The sequence below is a fragment of the Rhipicephalus microplus genome, chromosome 10 (assembly GCF_043290135.1).
Source record: "Rhipicephalus microplus isolate Deutch F79 chromosome 10, USDA_Rmic, whole genome shotgun sequence".
NCBI lineage: Eukaryota > Metazoa > Arthropoda > Arachnida > Ixodida > Ixodidae > Rhipicephalus > Rhipicephalus microplus.
Window position 1 is genome coordinate 100502134 of NC_134709.1, and position 17410 is coordinate 100519543.

At 48.4% G+C, this 17410-nt stretch overlaps 1 protein-coding gene across 1 annotated transcript in view; it reads left to right on the forward strand.

Moving 5' to 3' along the window:
- The window catches only part of LOC119180669 (transcriptional regulator protein Pur-beta), a 188610-nt gene that overhangs the window by 4175 nt on the left and 167025 nt on the right, over positions 1-17410 (forward strand). The gene's annotated exons all lie outside the window — the stretch shown is intronic.

The following is a 17410-nucleotide window of genomic DNA, read 5'->3' on the forward strand; positions in this document are numbered from 1 at the left end:
TGCAATTCACGTAAAAATGGTATACAATTCACGTCCCTGTACCATCCTCGGTTTCATTATCTGTATCAGGCATGCGCTCTCTGTGCTGCCTGCCTTATCACGATAGCACTGCTATCACACATTTTGCCAATATAAGAGCGTGACAATAAACCCTGGGGGCAGTCTTGTTCCTGCCATCATGTAGTTGCCTTGATATTTACTTGACCAGCATTGAAAACAGTACATGGTGTCAGAAGTGGTCACTTCGGGTCAAAGCTTTGTCCGGTCTCGGTAGAACCCCATCGATGGAAATACTCAAGGCAGTACCACGCCTGCAGCTGACCGGCAACCTCTCCGAGCAATGGAAATGCTTCAAACAAAAGTTCGACCTGTTCATTGTGGCGACCGCAGTGAAGGACCAAACCCGAAGTGAAGCCGCAAAAACGGTGCTCCTTCTTAGTGTCGCTGGTGACAAAGCTCTCGACGTGTTCAACACGTTCAAGTTTGAAACACAGGAAGACTACAAGACAGTCGTTGAAAAGTTCGAAGCGTATTGCTCTGAGGTAAGCAACGAAGTGCATGAGCGGTATCTGTTTCGCTCAAGGAAGCAGGCAGAAGGGGAACCGTTCGAAAAATTTCTTTGAGCCCGGAAAAAGCAAGCTGCGCAGTGCGATTTCGGAGAACAGCAGGGTTCAATTATCCGGGATCAAATAGTGTTCGGCACGAATAACTCAAACTTGCGCGAAAAAAACGCTTCGCGAAGCAAAGCTGATGTTAGGGCAAGAGAAGAATTTTGCAAGGTTGCGGAATCTGTGGCGCAACGAAACGATGTTTGGAGGGCAACGGACGGCCACATTGACGGTATTGCGGGGCGTGCACCGCCACCGGGAAGCAGAAGCGCCCAAGATGGCAACAAGCAGTACCGCTGCACAAGGTGCGATCGGCGACACAGACCAAGGCAGTGTCCTGCGTACGGCAAGAAATGCAACATAAGCCACCTGCCCAATCATTTTGCCGTGTGTTGTCAACGGATGTCCGAAATTGCTGAGGTCAGAAAAAACGACTGCGATGATGACTTCAACATCCTGGAAGTGGGCGTTGGCAATAAAAAAGCCAGAGACTGGATAGTGGAAGCTGAGGTCGCGGGCAAGAAAGTCTCCTTCAAGGTTGACACAGGGTCACAGGCCAGCCTGTTACCATTTTCGGCGTACTGGAAAATACGTGCTGTGGGACCCTTGACTGCTGCTACCTCAGTGCTACGGGCCTACAACTGAGGCATCATAACACACTACGGAGTGACGTCGCAGAAAATAAAAGTAACAAATGCTTGCAGCACAGTGCAGTTCTTTGTCGTCAAGCATGGCAATCACGCAATACTAGGACTGGACGCGAGTGAAGCCTTAGGCCTTTTTCAACGCACCGTAGCTACCGTAAGCGCCTTAATAGACTACGAAGCCTTGACGAATTTCCAGCACCTCTTCCAGGGACTAGGCTGCTTGAAGCAACCATACAGCATGATCCTGCAGTCAACAGCGGTTCCTGTCGTTCAACCAGCGCGGCGTATTCCCTTGTCCCTGCGCAGCCCTCTTCAAGATTAACTACGAAGGCTGGAGCGTGAGGGCATCATCATAACAGAGAACAATCCCACGGACTGCGTAAGTCCTTTGGTTACTGTCAAAAAAAAAAAAGGACGGCAGAATTAGAATTTGCATGGATCCCAGAAAAATCAACGAGCACATAAAAAGAGAGCACTTCAAGCTCCCAAGGCGTGAAGATATGGAAGGGGAATTGGCGGGCGCCACAATATTTAGCTGCTTGGATGCATATTCCGGCTTTAACCAGGTCCCACTTGACGTACAGACATCCAAAATATGCACTTTTTCAACTACTTTCGGCAGGTACCGCTACTTTCGATTGCCCTTCGGCATTTCTTCAGCGCCTGAAATTTTTCAAAGAACAATGAGTATTTAAGAGCCTTACAGGTGTACACGTGTACATAGATGATATTTTGGTGTGGGGAGCAAACAAACAGAAGCATGATCGCAGACTGATTGCTGTCTTGAAAGCAGCCGAAAAAGCTGGTTTAACGTTCAACGCTAGAAAATGCAGGTTTGGTGTTACGGAAATTCAATTTCTTGGCGACATCATCGGACCTGAAGGCATTTCGCCAGACCCAAAACTTGTGAAAAGCTTGCTTGAAATGCCAGAGCCAAAGAACAAAAATAATGATCAGCGCATGCTCGGTGTGCTCAACTACTTCGCCAAGTATGTGCCGCGCCTATCTGAGCGAACTGCGCTTCTCCGGGCGCTTATCAAAGTGCACTCAGCATTTGAGTGGACTGAAAACCACAGAAGAGAGTGGAAATGTATCACACAGGCTTTAACCACGACACCTGTCCTCGCTATCTTTGATCCCCAAAGACAGTCCAAAATAACATGCGATTCATCAAAAGACGGCTTGGGTGCAGCACTTTTGCAGTGTTACGATGGTGATGAGTGGCGCCTAGTGGCATACGCTTCCCGTGCTCTAATGCAAGCTGAGCAGCGCTATGCGCAGATTGAGAAGGAGATGCTCAGCATTTCGTTCGGCTGCGACAAGTTTCACCACTTCGTGTACGGTCACAAAGTTTTGATTGAGACTGACCGTAAACCGCTCTTATCTATTGCTGCGAAGGGTATCTGTGACATGCCTCCTTGCCTTCAGAGATTTTTTCTGAGGCTTCTGAAGTATGATTTCTGTTTGCAGTTCGTACCGGGAAAACATCTCGTCTTGGCCGACATGCTGTCAAGATCATGCCTGGCTAGTTCTGAGGACAGCGCTGGAGCTGTGGGCGACGTGGAGGTGCACGCAGGGCATGTTCTGGGCTATTTCGTCACAGATGCGACTCGACGGAAGCTGGAGCAAGAAACTGCGAATGATGGTTACCTGAGCACTGTCATCTCCAGCTTGTGAAGTGGTGAGAACATGCAGGGTGAACTGAAGCCGTTTTCGTCAGAGCTTTCAGTCATAAAGGGCGTATTGCTAAAAGGAACGAAAGTGGTCATACCAAAAAGTATGCGACTTGAAATTCTTAGACGTATTCATGCCGGGCACCTAGGATTGCAGAAATGGAAATAAAGAGCACGACGTCTGGTATTTCGGCCTGGGCTCAGCAATGACATCACACTGCTGATTCAGAGCTGTCCTACTTGTTGCAAGTTTTCTTACAAGCAATCGAAAGAACCATTTCTCATGCGCCCAGTACCAGTATGAGCATGGATCCATGTGGGCGTGGACATTTTTTCGTTTGGAGGAAGGTCATGCATCGTCGCGTTCGACGCGTTTTCAAACTTCCCGGAAGTCCAGAAGCTCCATGACACCATTGCAAGAACAACAATTGCAGCACTGAGTGTATGTTTGCTAGGTACCGCGTGCCTCTGGAGGAATGCACGGATAACGGGCTGCAGTTTGCAAGTTATGAGTTCACAGAATTCGCAAAAAAATATGACTTCGCTGATGTCACATCAAGGCCGCACTTCCCACAGTCAAATAGTTTGGCTGAGAACGGAGTACAGATCCTGAAGCGCCTCCTCAAGAAAAGTGAAGATTGGTGCGAAGACTTCTCGTTAGGCTTGTTGGCCTACCGCTCTATGCCGCTTGTGGACGGCCGATCACCTGGAGAACTCCTTCAAGGTAGGCGTCTCGGGTCGAACGTACCGGACTTTGGCGGCCTACAGTCGACATCAGTTAAAAAGCATCATCAGAGCGACAGCGGAAAGCCCTTATCACCTTTGGGTAGAGGTGGGATCGTACGGCTTAGGGACTCAACATGGTCTCCGAAAGGTATTGTGATGGGAAGAACGTCTCCGAGGTCCTACGGTGTAGAAACGGAAGATGGTCGGGTGTTTAGACGTAACGGACGGCATCTCCTTCAGACTCGTGAACCGTGGACAGCGGACGTGAGTGATGATGATGGTGGTCCCTCCGAGACTAGGTCGGCTGAATGTGGGGCACCTGCATTGAGTAGCTCCATTGATGCTACATCGGGCCAGCCTACACCGCACACTCAGGTGGCGTCCGCCGGTGGTGTTCCAGTACCAGCTACACCACACCACGGGCAGTCTCCTCCCACTGGTCCCAAGAAGATCGGGTCGCACCACTAAGCCACCGCAGCGGCTTCGTTACGATGCGGCCTTTAATCAAATAACCTGAACTCATTCCTTACCCCTCAGAGGATGTATCAGGCATGCGCTCTCTGTGCTGCCTGCCTTATCACGATAGCACTGCTATCACACATTTCGCCAATATGAGAGCGTGACAATAAACCCTGGGGGCAGTCTTGTTCCTGCCATCATGTAGTTGCCTCGATCCTTACTTGACCAGCGTTGAAAACAGTACATTATCTGTTCGCTCTCACTGTTTCATTAAGGTTGTGCCAAACTTAAAAACGAGCCCTTACGTCATCCACTAACAATGTTGTGATACGAGAAAGCTTAAATGTCATTTCTATGTAGGGCATTCGGAGTGTTAAAATGACGTCAAGAGCTGCGCGCTGCTACACACGGCCGGATATGTAATGTCATTTCCAGATGATGACAATCGTGCTGATGCAAAAAGTAGAGTGAAAGAAAATAATTGGGGCACGTGCAAACAAAATGGCCACTATATAGTTGCCAGCTTACCTACCTCAAAACTTTATTTTTAAAAAAATCACGCATCTCTACGTAGTGAATTGTGACGAGTGGGCGAGGTGAAGCTCTGAATATCGTATCGGTGCGGAGCCGTACGTTACCCGAGTGTTGCGTCATATAATGTAAATTGAGCGACATTAAGTGCATACAGAAATGTGAATTCATTACACCTTCCAGCCGTTTTAGTCACTTCAGGGAGGATGTAGAAAATTGCTGGAGTGGAGGATAGGCCTCGAAAGTGAATCCAGGAATCCGCCGTCTTACCAGTGGCAAGAATACAATTTTAACATGGGCAATTTGTTTATGACACATAGTGCTCGACGCGTGCCTTTGTGTTACAGGCTTCCTTGAGAAGCCTCAACGTGCTGGGCACATTGAGGAAAGACCTGAGCCGCAGGCACCGATCAAGTAGGGATGATGAATAATTGCATCCTCGGCTTTTCCCTAAAAATTGGGATGATTCATGTCGTAATTGGTACCTTGCAAGTGGACTTGAATTAAATTCACCCCGAGATAGCTTACAATGAGCTCTAGGAAGGCTGCTCTTCCAGCTTTTGCTGCGACGGCTGCGTGTGCCGCGCAGGCCTGGCGCTTTTAACGCGAGAGTGTTGAAAAGCTCGTTTACCAGATGTCGGTGGTTGTGAGCGAAATACCGCGAAAGATGCCAATAAAGTGATAACAATATTCGGTTATAGTGAGAATTCGGTTATAGCGAATGTTCGTTGTAGAGAAAAATGCAAATAAAGTGATAACAATATTCGGTTGTAGTGAAAGTTTGGTTACAGCGAATGGTACATACAGGTTTTTGATCTAAAGCAAGAGTCACATAGCCTCCAAGACACAGGCCGCGTGTTGGCGATCTCGGAGGCCATAACAAGTTTCACAATGCCTCACAGATAGTAGCACATTGTCTAGCGTTTGCTGTTTGCTTAATCAACGCCTCTGGAAAAGCACAAGTTTTCCGCTATATGAGCATTTTCAGAGCTGTTTGAAAGTTCCTGTGTGTTTTTAGCGGCGATGACTGCACTATCCCACCACCTGCACCTTTTCGGACGTAGTTTGATGGCCTCCCAAATGCGCCTACAAATCGCCGAATGGGCTCGGTTTCGTCGTGACACCTGTCGAACAAAATGCGTTCAGGAGACTCCTTCCACTACATGGCATTTATGTAGTGTTTCTTTTTTCGAAGCAGCTGCAAGTGACGTTGTAGCTTTGTGGTAGGGCACCTGCTTGCGACGCGAACGACCCGGGTTCGATCCTCAATGGGACCGAGAATTTCATTCTTTATCTTATTTGCTTCTTCCTCGATTTTTCGCTCACAAACAACGGTGCCGATGCCGTCGGCGGACACGAGCTCTCTAACGCTGTGGCGAAACAAGTATGACGAAAGTGAGCAGGTTGGAGTGTGGCCTTACGGACGCGTAGTGGACCCTTCGCTGATTCGCAAAAGGAAGAGTTATGGCGTAGCGGGCACTTAACTACTGCGCTTGCAGTAGGCATTCCTAAATGCTTTGAAATGGTCAAAGTTACGAGCCCAGTCGTTCGAAATTTCCTGACGGCAGGGTTGAACCGAGAACCGAAGACATGCTATAGCATTTGAGAAGGCGCAGGTCCCGATTATTGGCTATGGTGCTCTACCATTGAATTGAGGCGGTAATCAAGTTTACTCCGGGTTTTTACACGTTCAACCAAGTGTCAAATCTCATTAGTTATGAACAGTTTGTATTAGCGTCGCATGTATGAGGAACGACAACACAGTCGCAAAGGCGCTAAAAAAGCAGTTTATTTCGTGCAATTCGCAAAAACAAAGAAAACCTCTTCTAGCGCGTGTTCTCGTTTCAAGATACGTCATTTCCGTAAGACGTAAAGTTGGGTCAGTTGGTTGGGATCCATCGTGAGCTTGTTAACAGCGCAACACTTGAAACACAGCACAGGGAAAGAGGAAAAGACAGCGCCGTCTTTTCTCTTTTCCTCACTCCCTGTCCTGTGTTTCAAGTGTTGCGCTGTTAACAAGCTCACGTCATTTCCTTTTCCGTTAAAGTAATTGTTGGTGAACTCGCGCATGACGTATCTTGGTCTCGTGCATATAAGTCCTGTGTGTGTATCTTTTTTTTGCGCATGTGTAAGATAATTGTGAATGCCATGAAATGGTTGGAACTTAAGCGCCTATACCTTTTTTCACGTCTGTGTCCTCTTTCCATCTTATATGTACTGCGCTAATACAAGCTAGTTCACGGATGAACGACTCACCCGAACTACAACACCTGTAATTAGATATTCAGCACGTAAATGTGTCTTTTTTTTAAATGTTCGTGTGATGTTATTGACGCCACTGTGTCGCCGGCGTTTCCCACTGCTATAGTATTCGAGTACACTATACCAGGGGGTACAGTGCACTATACCTCCTGGTATAAGAACTGGATGCAGTGGTATTGCACGCCTACGGTTCTTCTTGCAGGAAATATCGTGTCGGTGTGGGTTTCGTTCGCGCGTGCGTTTGCAGTCATGGCGGCGTCGCCGGCAGAGTTTTGCATGACGGCTACGGGCCGCCGCGTGTCGTCCATCTGGCTTCCGGCCGGCCGCCCAGCATTCGAGAATAGAAACCGAGGCGGCGAGAATGCGCCTTGTTCTTCGCGTGGCTAATGCGGGAGGAATTCGCGCCGCCAAGTCCCTCCTTTCGGCGCAAACATTCGGCGGAAGACTCAACGACTCTAAAAGTGCTTGGATTAGGAAGAATCATGAGAAAGAAAGGTTCTGAGGTCATTTTATTTCAACAAGTCATCGGAAGAGTCGTTGTGATTTCTTGTGTTGAATTCCTGTGGCACAGTCGGAGCAGCCAATGGACGATGTGAGCGAGCACTCGACTCTGGCGTAGAGCAACGCCTCCGAATCCTCGATTGGAACACAATCCGCACCGCCAGGGCAAGCATGGAAGCAAGGAGAAAGCGGAAGTCCTTGAGCTGCCCAGAATACCTTGCGTGTAGTTCCACTGATTCAGCTGTCGAATTCTGTTGTAGTTTTTAGTGTCGGTGACACGATCAGATGAACTGCTCGAGGAACTGGAGCTTTCTGACTCGCTCACTCGGAGCTGTCGCTATCGAGCCGACGAAGCGATCCCGCGTGACTCTAGCCCAGACTCCCATGTCGTCCGCCATTACTGCCAGAACACGCAACCGCGGCAGCTTCGAAGGCACATGCCATTGTCTCGCTCTTGTAAACTTGATGCCTTCAGGTGGCATGCGAGGGATTGTCGGTCAGCTGTCAGCTCGTAATAAGATCGCGGGCTACTTGACGCCAATAGGAAAAAAAAAAGTGTTCTACATTCGCCGTAATCAGGCGGCGCTGACTGACCCTCCCACGTTTAAATGCCCATATATTCCCTGCAAAGTGGATGGGGGTGGGTGGGGTGGGGGATGACTGCTACCGTAGTTCAGTGGTACAGCATTGGACGGCGTTATTCGAAGGTCGCAAATTCGGTCCCTGCCGGCGGCAAGTTATCTTTTGCTTCCCTTTTCTTTTTTCACATTTTCATTACAATTACTGCTAATAATTCTCATTAATATTTTGTGTCGCTTGCCTGCTTGTAGGTTGGAAGTGTGACGTATTACACGTTACAGTAACCGACTTGTTTATCTTTTGCGGCGCTCCGCTCCGTCGAATGTCGCCGCCGCCATACTGCTAGTGCGTCATGAATTAAGTTCAGACATTGAACTTCAAATTGACGGTGAGATCGTGGCCGTGGGCGACATTTTATTGCACATACTGTCGGCTTCTTCGCAATGCACGCAGTGGTGTGGCATTTCGCTTCGTCGACTACGTGTATTCCGTGACGTTTAACTATGTAAAAATGTCGTTTGGCTCGTTTTTTCTTAGCATCAGTTGTTACGTATGCGGCTATTTAAAAGTGTGAAAGAAGGGAAATCGTCCGAGTGGTTCTATTTTTTTAATAAATACTGATTGATTGATATGCGGGGTTTAACGTCCCAAAACCACCATATGATTATGAGAGGCGCCGAATATAGAGGAGGGCTCCGAAAATTTCGACCTCCCTGGGTTCTTTTACTTGCACCCAAATCTGAGCACACAGGCCTAGCATTTTCGTCTCCATCGAAAATTCAGCCGCCGCAGCTGCAGGTAGGTTCGGTCCCGCGACATGCGGGCCAGCAGCCAAGTATCTTAGCCACTATATATAGGCCACTGCTGTGGGGCTATAAACATACTATACACAACTAATGAAAACGATGGACAATTAGTCCAATTGAAACGTAGCGGACGTTTCCGGGGTTTTCTTGACTGTATACTATAATGCGTATAATTAAAACTGAAGGCAATTAAACTGGATGAGAAGTGATCATTTTCCGCCAGCGGGTTTCGGACTCGCAATCTTCGAATTCCATCGGTTGTCAGCGGACGTAACAGGCTGATTGCGATTCACGGCAGCTCATGTTTAGAAGACGACTGTTGCGCTCCATGTAGCGCATGATGTCCCAAACGCCATGGCATGCAAAATAACGGTCGTCGGTGGAAGGCGAGGTTTTATAGCTTGTGACTTCCGGGATTCATTCTGCACTGAAACAATTTTTGTAGCCCGTTTGCGCATAAGCACAATAGATTCTCTCCCTCAATTCTTTTGCAAACACCTCGAAATTGTTGGGCCACTTAGTTATGGTCCCTTTAAAGTATACTATAAACTAATCAAATTGCCGGAGTTCTTCCTCGTGATCATATCATTGTTTTGACTTGCGAAATCCCGACATTACTACTACTACTACTACTACTACTACTACTACTACTACTACTACTACTACTACTACTACTACTACTACTACTACTACTATACTGCTATTACTAGGAAGAGTATAGTAGCAGTAGTATAAGTAGTAGTGGTTTGGTGGCGGTGCAGGTATACTGCTTCTACTGCTATACTGTACCACTACTACCTTTAAACCCGCGTCGGTTCCAGCGTCGTCTTTTCCTACTCTTTGTCCACCCAAAGGAGGGCGCACGCATTTTCAGTGGCGTGTACGCAGCTGTACAGCCTGCAGTTCCCAATTGCCCGCGAAACGGGCCCCCGCGTCGTTAATATCTTCGCAGCCGCCCACGTAAGCTCCGTGACGTCAAAAGCCGTGAGTCTAAAGGAGACAACGTCAGCGGCGGAGGCTGCATTTCTGATGGAGGCGGAAACGCTGTAGGCCCGTGTGCTCAGATATGGGTGCACGTTAAAGAACACCGTGTAGATGGTCGAAATTTCCGTAGTCGTCCACATGGCGTCTCTCATAATCAAATGGTGGTTTTGAGACGTTAAGTCCCACAGATCATCATCAACGTCGCGCAGCGCACGTGCGATAACACCGCGAAATCGCTTATGGGGAGCCAAATGAGGGGGTCTTTTAGCGCTTCCCGTTCACTGCATACAGCAATTTCGCAAAGACCGTCGGAGTCTTCTCGTTGCTATTTAAAGTTCTCAAGACACGTATCGTATTCATGGAATTTCTCCAAGTAAATCGCGTGTTCCTGACAGCTGTTCACGCGCATTGACGCACGTCCTTCCCTGCGATGACCCCATGGGGAGGGAGAGCACATCCCGCATCTACTATTCTGATGTAAAGCGTGTTCTGTCGCATGCAGTGTATATACGCAACTAATCAATGATCTCTGCTGGGCGCCGCCATATACGACTTTCGGGGCTGTTTTAAATGTGCGTCGACCCGTTCCAAACGCGCGCACACTTGCGCACTGCGCTGCGGTGTCCAGACGATGACGCCACCCTTTGTGGCTGCATGCGAGAGGCCATTAATGCAGTGAAGGCCAAACCTCATAAGCGCGTAATTGCACGCGACAGCGACAAGCGACGCGACGTAGATCGACTTCGCGCGATCAGTCGCTAGCGCAGGCAAACCTCGTTCACGCGACGGCTTCGGCGAGCGAATTTCACTGTTGCTGGCATGAGGCCGTCAACTCGCACCAAGAAAACCGCGTAGCGAGCGGTATGCAATTTAAAAATAAAATATATTGTTGTGTAATGAAACGGAAAGTGTTTATTATTGCCTTGCAGCACTTTTTTATGTGCATATGCGTAATAAACATTGCGTTATTTCTTGTTGCGCATACGTGACTCGGGCAGGGTCACGTGCACCTGTGTAGTCTTCGTCGTTTCCGGTTTTTCGCTATTGGCTGCCTTCATGAGCCCAGCACTTCCGGGCGATGAGCAACGGTTTCCAAATCTGGAGAACCAAGCGATTGCGCGAAAACAAGCACGCGACACGTCGCGCGAACGCCCTGTTTCGTCGCTCGTCGCTGTCGCGTGCATTTTCGCGCTTATGGAGTTTGGCCCTGATGCGATCTGTCGCCCGAGTCATGTCGCTAGCGCCGCAATGACGTTCTGCCTTGTGGCCGCTCTTTTTCCGTCTTCCTCTTCTTTGACCCAGTTACTTATGAGCACTACTTGATTATTTCGATGGCTATGTCGCCAAATCACATTTGCATTGATTACGGTAAATATTTGGTGACAGCTCATATTATTTTAATATGTGAAGAGCACCCCCAAAATATGTATAACCGGGCTCTGACCTCCGATATTCATGGGCATATGGCGAAATGGCCACCTTTGAGCCGCTGTAAGCCGAACAGGAGGTTGCCTCGTTCAGTTTATACCCTTATACGTTTGGTGCCTTAGCTTCTGTCTCTACGGGTTTTATTTTGTTTATTTGGTCGAAGCTTCTTAGGGCGACCTACATACAGTGCTCATGGATTCAACGTGAAATTAAATGTTTGCGAAAGAGGACGGCACGCAACTGCTCGAGCCTCCACATCAGGTCTTGACGAATCTGGCCTCTAACGGTAACGTTGTATCGTATGTATGCGTTCGAGTGGAAACTAGACGTCGATATTACCTGAACTGAGAGCAGTAAAAACGAGGCCATGTGCGTTACTTAGCCCTACATTGTCATGTTTCAATCCGTGAGTGTATATACTGTGCATACATTGCGTCGCGAAGTTCTCTCTTGCCGCGGTCCGCGTGTTTGACAAGCGTTCGAGTTGGTATCTTTCCGATCTAATTTCCGTTTCGTTACGTCGGTTTCCGCTTTGTGCGTCGCGTTGCCGTATTAGACTACGCACGCTGTCAAATTGGGCCTACAAATCACACGTAGTCGTTTCTGCCGAGAAAGACGGGAGGTGAAACTCCGGGCCAGCGCGAGCGTGCGCCCCGATAATGCCACCCTGCAGGATTAGGAGGTATATATGCTACCTCAGGACGCGATTCTCGCGCTGTGGACATGTACACTTCGGCGAAGTGCGTTCAGTTGTGCAAAAAAAGAAAAGAAAAAAAAAGTGATGCGTCGTGACGTCATGGTGCTCTTGACCACGTCGGCACACCGAACCCGCCTGCTCATTCCCAGCGTAAAAAGAAACTATAAGTGAACGAAATGTACAGCAACATGACTCTTTAACAAACTTGGCAAGTCTGAACGTGCGCATGAACGTGTTGAGATGCTTGAACAGCTCTTACACCAGCGTTTTGCTCGGCGTCGCGATGTCGATTCCAAAAAAAGGTTACCAGTTAACCTTTGTATACTGTCACGGGTTCGTGATGTTGACGAAGGCAGCAGCCGCTGTTTTCACGAGTGAACTTCTTATTTGGGCGAACCTGTGCCCTGAAAACGAAACGTCACTTTGGAAATAGTACATGTCGTAGACTGATATACAACTAAAAAAAAAAAAAACATCACTCTCTGAAATTCGCAGAGAGCTATTTCAAGTGAAATTCTCCTCTTTTCATCGTCAAATATGAGTTTTCGGTCTCGGAGCAAAAATAGACAGCAGGGGAAACTCGGCTCCTTTCCTTCGCTGTGAGAAACGGGGGGCCATTGCCCTGGCCTTGCGTGGTCTGGACACATACGCGCAATGTGATAGCGGTGGGTGACCCAGGGTTCATAACGGACCCAAACTCACTCACCATTCAATAAAGCTTTTCCTCGTCATCCGCGCCCTGATAGTGTCACCCGGGAAGCGATCGACAGAGGACTATAGCGCAACTCTGCTCCTAACGGGAGCGTAGTTGCGCATAGGCCCGCCATTGTGTTCAACGAGTGTGCAGTGAAGACACTCGTAGCGCACGCAGGAGACAAATATGGTGTGATGTTCCCGAACGGGTTGCATGCCTCACACTTAATTTAAGCACGCTCTGAGCAAGTTCGTATACCTTTACAGCGAAGCTCTTCAAGGCGATAGGGTCTAGCAGATAGCGTCCGTGCACGAAGTGACGTGTACAGCAATAATTTTACAGCCTTCGGCTGATCACGGGGATCAGTGCAGCTCGTCGTGGAGCTGTGACCTATATCGCGCAAATAAGTTGTGAATTAAGCGAACCAGGTGAAAATGAAGTAAAACGAAAGCCCACTAAGTGGAATTGGGGTGACGGAGTTAATTAAACGTGAATTAAGCGACTGAAACATTGTTTGTTCAAAGGTATACCCTATGTGGAGCGAAGGTATAATGCATTTAGTGAAGCTGCATATCGCTAGGCTCCGACCTAAAGTGCGTTCATTGATCGAGTCACGAGCAGAGACAATATAACAGCACAGGCCTATCCCGTCGGCAAAATATTTCCGATATGCGTGCTACGACCAATGAGCTCAATAGTATACGCTAGCCACCGTGCGTCACCTTGGGACAAAAAATGGTACAAATGTTTTGAGCGTTCTCACGACCTCTGCATTCCTGCCCAAAAATGGCGTTGAGGTGGTTTGAAAGAAAATTCACGCACATAAAATAGATAACAGACCCTTTCCGAAATTGTAAAGTTAGCTTTGTTGCTATGCAGTTTGAACAACTAATGACAACCTGCTATTTAGTGCAAATAGTCTGTTCAAGCGCGGTTTGCTTACGCAACGACTTGAAAAGTATTCAGTCGGCTCTTTCGGTTAAACACTCGTAATAGAGAAGCCCCAGCGCGTTCAACTGGGACCGCTTCTCCTCTTGAAGCACGACAGGTGCGCCATTACGGGCTCAAATATGCAGTGCACGGAAGGGCACTTGCGAATTATGAAAAGGGTCTACCGGATCGGTGTACTTTAACCGCCTAAACCAGTTGATGAGTGACCGTCGCCAAATTACCATTTCGCATACGTTTGCGCTGGCGATCACTCACAAGGTAACGTTTGTCGTTAACCACTGGAAACAACTGCGTTTCGGTCTGAAGAAAAAACAAACAATAACGATGGAACTGACGGAAACAAGTCGGCGCGGGATTGGCGGGACTTGTTTTTTGTGGCGCAATGCTTGGAACATGAAGACGGGAAAGGAAGAAAGCCAGATGAGCGCCAACTATTAACTGTTTATTGACACCAAAGGCTGCAAGGCAAGTAAACTTCCGAGCATGCGCAGATGCGTGAAGAAGTGACGACATACCGCGCCGTCGTGTCCGTAAAGTTGGCCTTGCCGCGGTGAAATTGAGCATTTGACGTCGTTTTGCACCACGTGACAGCGCTCGCCCAATAGTGGCGCGAGCGGCGCAAGGAAAAGTTATGCGAAGCTCGGCTACACGGGGAGATATATAGTCTCGCGGTGTCGTGGACATGTCCAGTAAGTGGTTCTTAAATGAAGCGAAGATAAAAGTGAGCCCTGTAACTGTCTCTCAGGGGGAGGACACCTCTACAGTATCTCACAAGGGATGTGGGGGTAAGGAGGGATTAAAAGGCATAGAGATAGAGAGAGGGAGAAGGAGAGAGCGTGGCGCAGGGACAGCGACATTGAGAAGGAGAAGATAGGAAAGATGGACACGGTCAAAGGGGCACCACTCAGCGAGAGCTCTTGTCGGCGGCAGGAGATGGCGTAGGGCGAGCCAGTCGGCCAGAGCTTCGCTCTCGTCGGAGATCGCGGGGGCACAATCGGTCGACACGAAACGCAGTTATTCGGACTCCACTGATTGGCTGGAGCTGCAGGCAGCGCGCCGCATGTTCCCGTCTGTTTTTCCGCAACGTCACTTCGACGCCACGCAGCTTTCACAACTCTCGGCACATATGAGGAAGACGGATTGCGTTTGGCCACAAGGAATGCTGCCCCCAGAGATCCGCTTTCGGGCGCACATCTCTGAGGCCGTGCATGGACTGTAATCGCGTTAGCCCTTGAATTAGGTTAAACGCCACTGTCCGCCTGACGCCCCTGAAAGATCTCTACGCATTCCCTGCATCGCGCGTTGTGTGGAGCCAGTGCCACCGAAATGCGAAAAGTACACGTTGAAATCTGCGACGTCACGCGTGGATATTTTGGCGCGAATTAAAGCAAAAAATAACACTTTGACCTTGATTTTTTCTTTCATCCATGGTGAAATTAACGCCCTTATAGCTTTCATAGCGAAATTTAAGTCAAATACAACCCATTGTGTAACTGTAGACTCCCTTTAATCGCTGGCGCAATCATAATTATGCTCACTTATCAGTGGTATCGGAATGATTCTCTTCTCGGCTTGGCTTTATAATATCGCTGAGATGAGATCGATAACATTCGGAGGCAACTTCCAGCACTAAACGTCGAAGTTCATTGTTGCTATGGTGTGGTATATGCGAATGTCGTTCTCTGACGCGCGCGCTTGATGTGTGAAGCAACAATTTTCTTCAACTGGGAAACAGTATCTGTATGTCATCAGCAGCCTGACTACGTCCACTGCAGGACAAAGGCCTCTCCCATGTTCCGCCAGTCAACTTGGTCCTGTGCTTGCTGCTGCCAATTTATACCCGCAAACTTCTTAATCTCATCTGCCCACCTAACCTTCTGTCTCCCCCTAACCCGCTTGCTTTCTCTGGGAATCCAGTTAGTTACCCTTAAGGACCAGTGGTTATCCTATCTACGCGCTACATGCCCGACCCATGTCCATTTCCTCTTCTTGATTTCGACTATGATATCCTTAACCCCCGTTTGTTCCCTAATCCATTCTGCTCTCTTCTTGTCTCTTCAGGTTACACCTACCATTTTTTTTCTTTCCATTGCTAGCTGCGTCGTCCTCAATTTAAGCTGAACGCTCTTTGCAACTCTCCAGGTTTCTGCTCCATAGCTAAGTACCGGCAAGATGCAGCAGTTATATACCTTCCTCTTGAGGGATAGTGGCAATCTACCTGTCATAATTTGAGAGTGCTTGCCGAATGTGCTCCACCCTATTCTTATTCTTCTAGTTACTTCAATCTCAGGGTTCGGCTCTGCGGTTATTACCTGCCCTAAGTACACATAGCCTTTTGTATTTGTATGCAATCTGTTTTGATATTATGTATTATATTTTATAAGCAGCATTTATCCATCTGAAAGGCTCTGAACATAAATGTCTTTTTTTTTGTCCAGCAACGTGGAGAATTGATAGCGATGCTGGTAGTTCTTCTCTTGTGCATGCTGTCGTTGTTCTGCTTTCGCAGGAGTTCTTGTAAATATATGCTTAGCCACGTTTATTTTTAGCATTACAGCTAATTCTGAAAATACGCCGTTACAATGAGACGTTGTGGCTTTGTACATCCTTGTATTTGTCCCGTCATCGTTACTCTCTCGACACACTAGCCAAACCAAGTCGCCGCAAACGTCACTGCACATACGCGCGGCTGTGCCGACTATACAGCACACGTCATTTCTGAGACAAAGTGTTGGTAGAAAAATGCACGTCGCTCAAAAACCTTAGTGACCCGGAAACTTTGCGCGCGGTTTCATGAGCACGCAGCAAAGTTGGTCAAGACGCGCTCACGAGCGCTCGCCGTGGTGGTCTAGTGGCTAAGGTATACTCAGCTGCTGACCCGCAGGTCGCGGGATCGAATCTCGGCTGCGGCGGCTCCATTTTCGATGGAGGCCAAAATGCTGTGTGCTCAGATTAGGGTGCACGTTAAAAAAACCCCAGGTGGACGGTCGAAATTACCGGAGCCCTCCGCTACGGCGTCTCTCATAATCATATGGTGGTTTTGGGACGTCAAACTCCACATATCATCATCATCATCAGTGCTCACGAGCACGGGATCATTATGTCACGCGAAGCCAGCGGCATTTTGATTCCTACTAATGATGCACCTTTTTTTATGGAATAATATCTATTGCTGTAAAGAAGTGAACAGTATTTCAACATTAACAAAAAATTTCTTTATCACGTACGCTAATTTACGGTCAGGTGACAGGGTACTTTGAATAATTGAGGTTTTTGCCTCCGGAGGTGCCACATACCATTTTTCGCGGTTTTCAATGAATAAATATATATTTCCACTTCTTCGACAAAAGCGGGGTGGTCCTAAACTCGGACCCTGACCGTGCAGAACAGGTAGCAATCGCTTTAGCAAGAGCGAACACAACCCGTCCTACAATGAACACTAATTCCCGAACCGCGCGGCCTTCCGTGTTGGCTGCAGGTCTGTAGGTCTGTAAGTCCACGCGAGAGCCTGCGTGCTCTCGCGTGGACTTTCACCAAGCATTTAATTTGGTTCCCGGGCCATACGAGCTCTGATGCCCAGTCCCAAACGCCAACGAGCTTGCCCACTCCCAGGCGCGAGACCTTACTCGCCGCGTCTAATGGCCGACGGCCTAAGGGCGACAAATGGCTTCTGAACCATGCAACTACAGACCTATAATGAAATGTGTCAACACTATCGTCGAACGGCGGGAGTTTCCGTTACCGCACCCTCGACTAAAGCGAATACAAGTACTATCTTTCCGTTTCCTACCAACAGGAGCATATCCCTCACCGGCAGTTTATGCGAGATTCATGGGCGAACTAGGGCCGGGGTGTCACCGATGC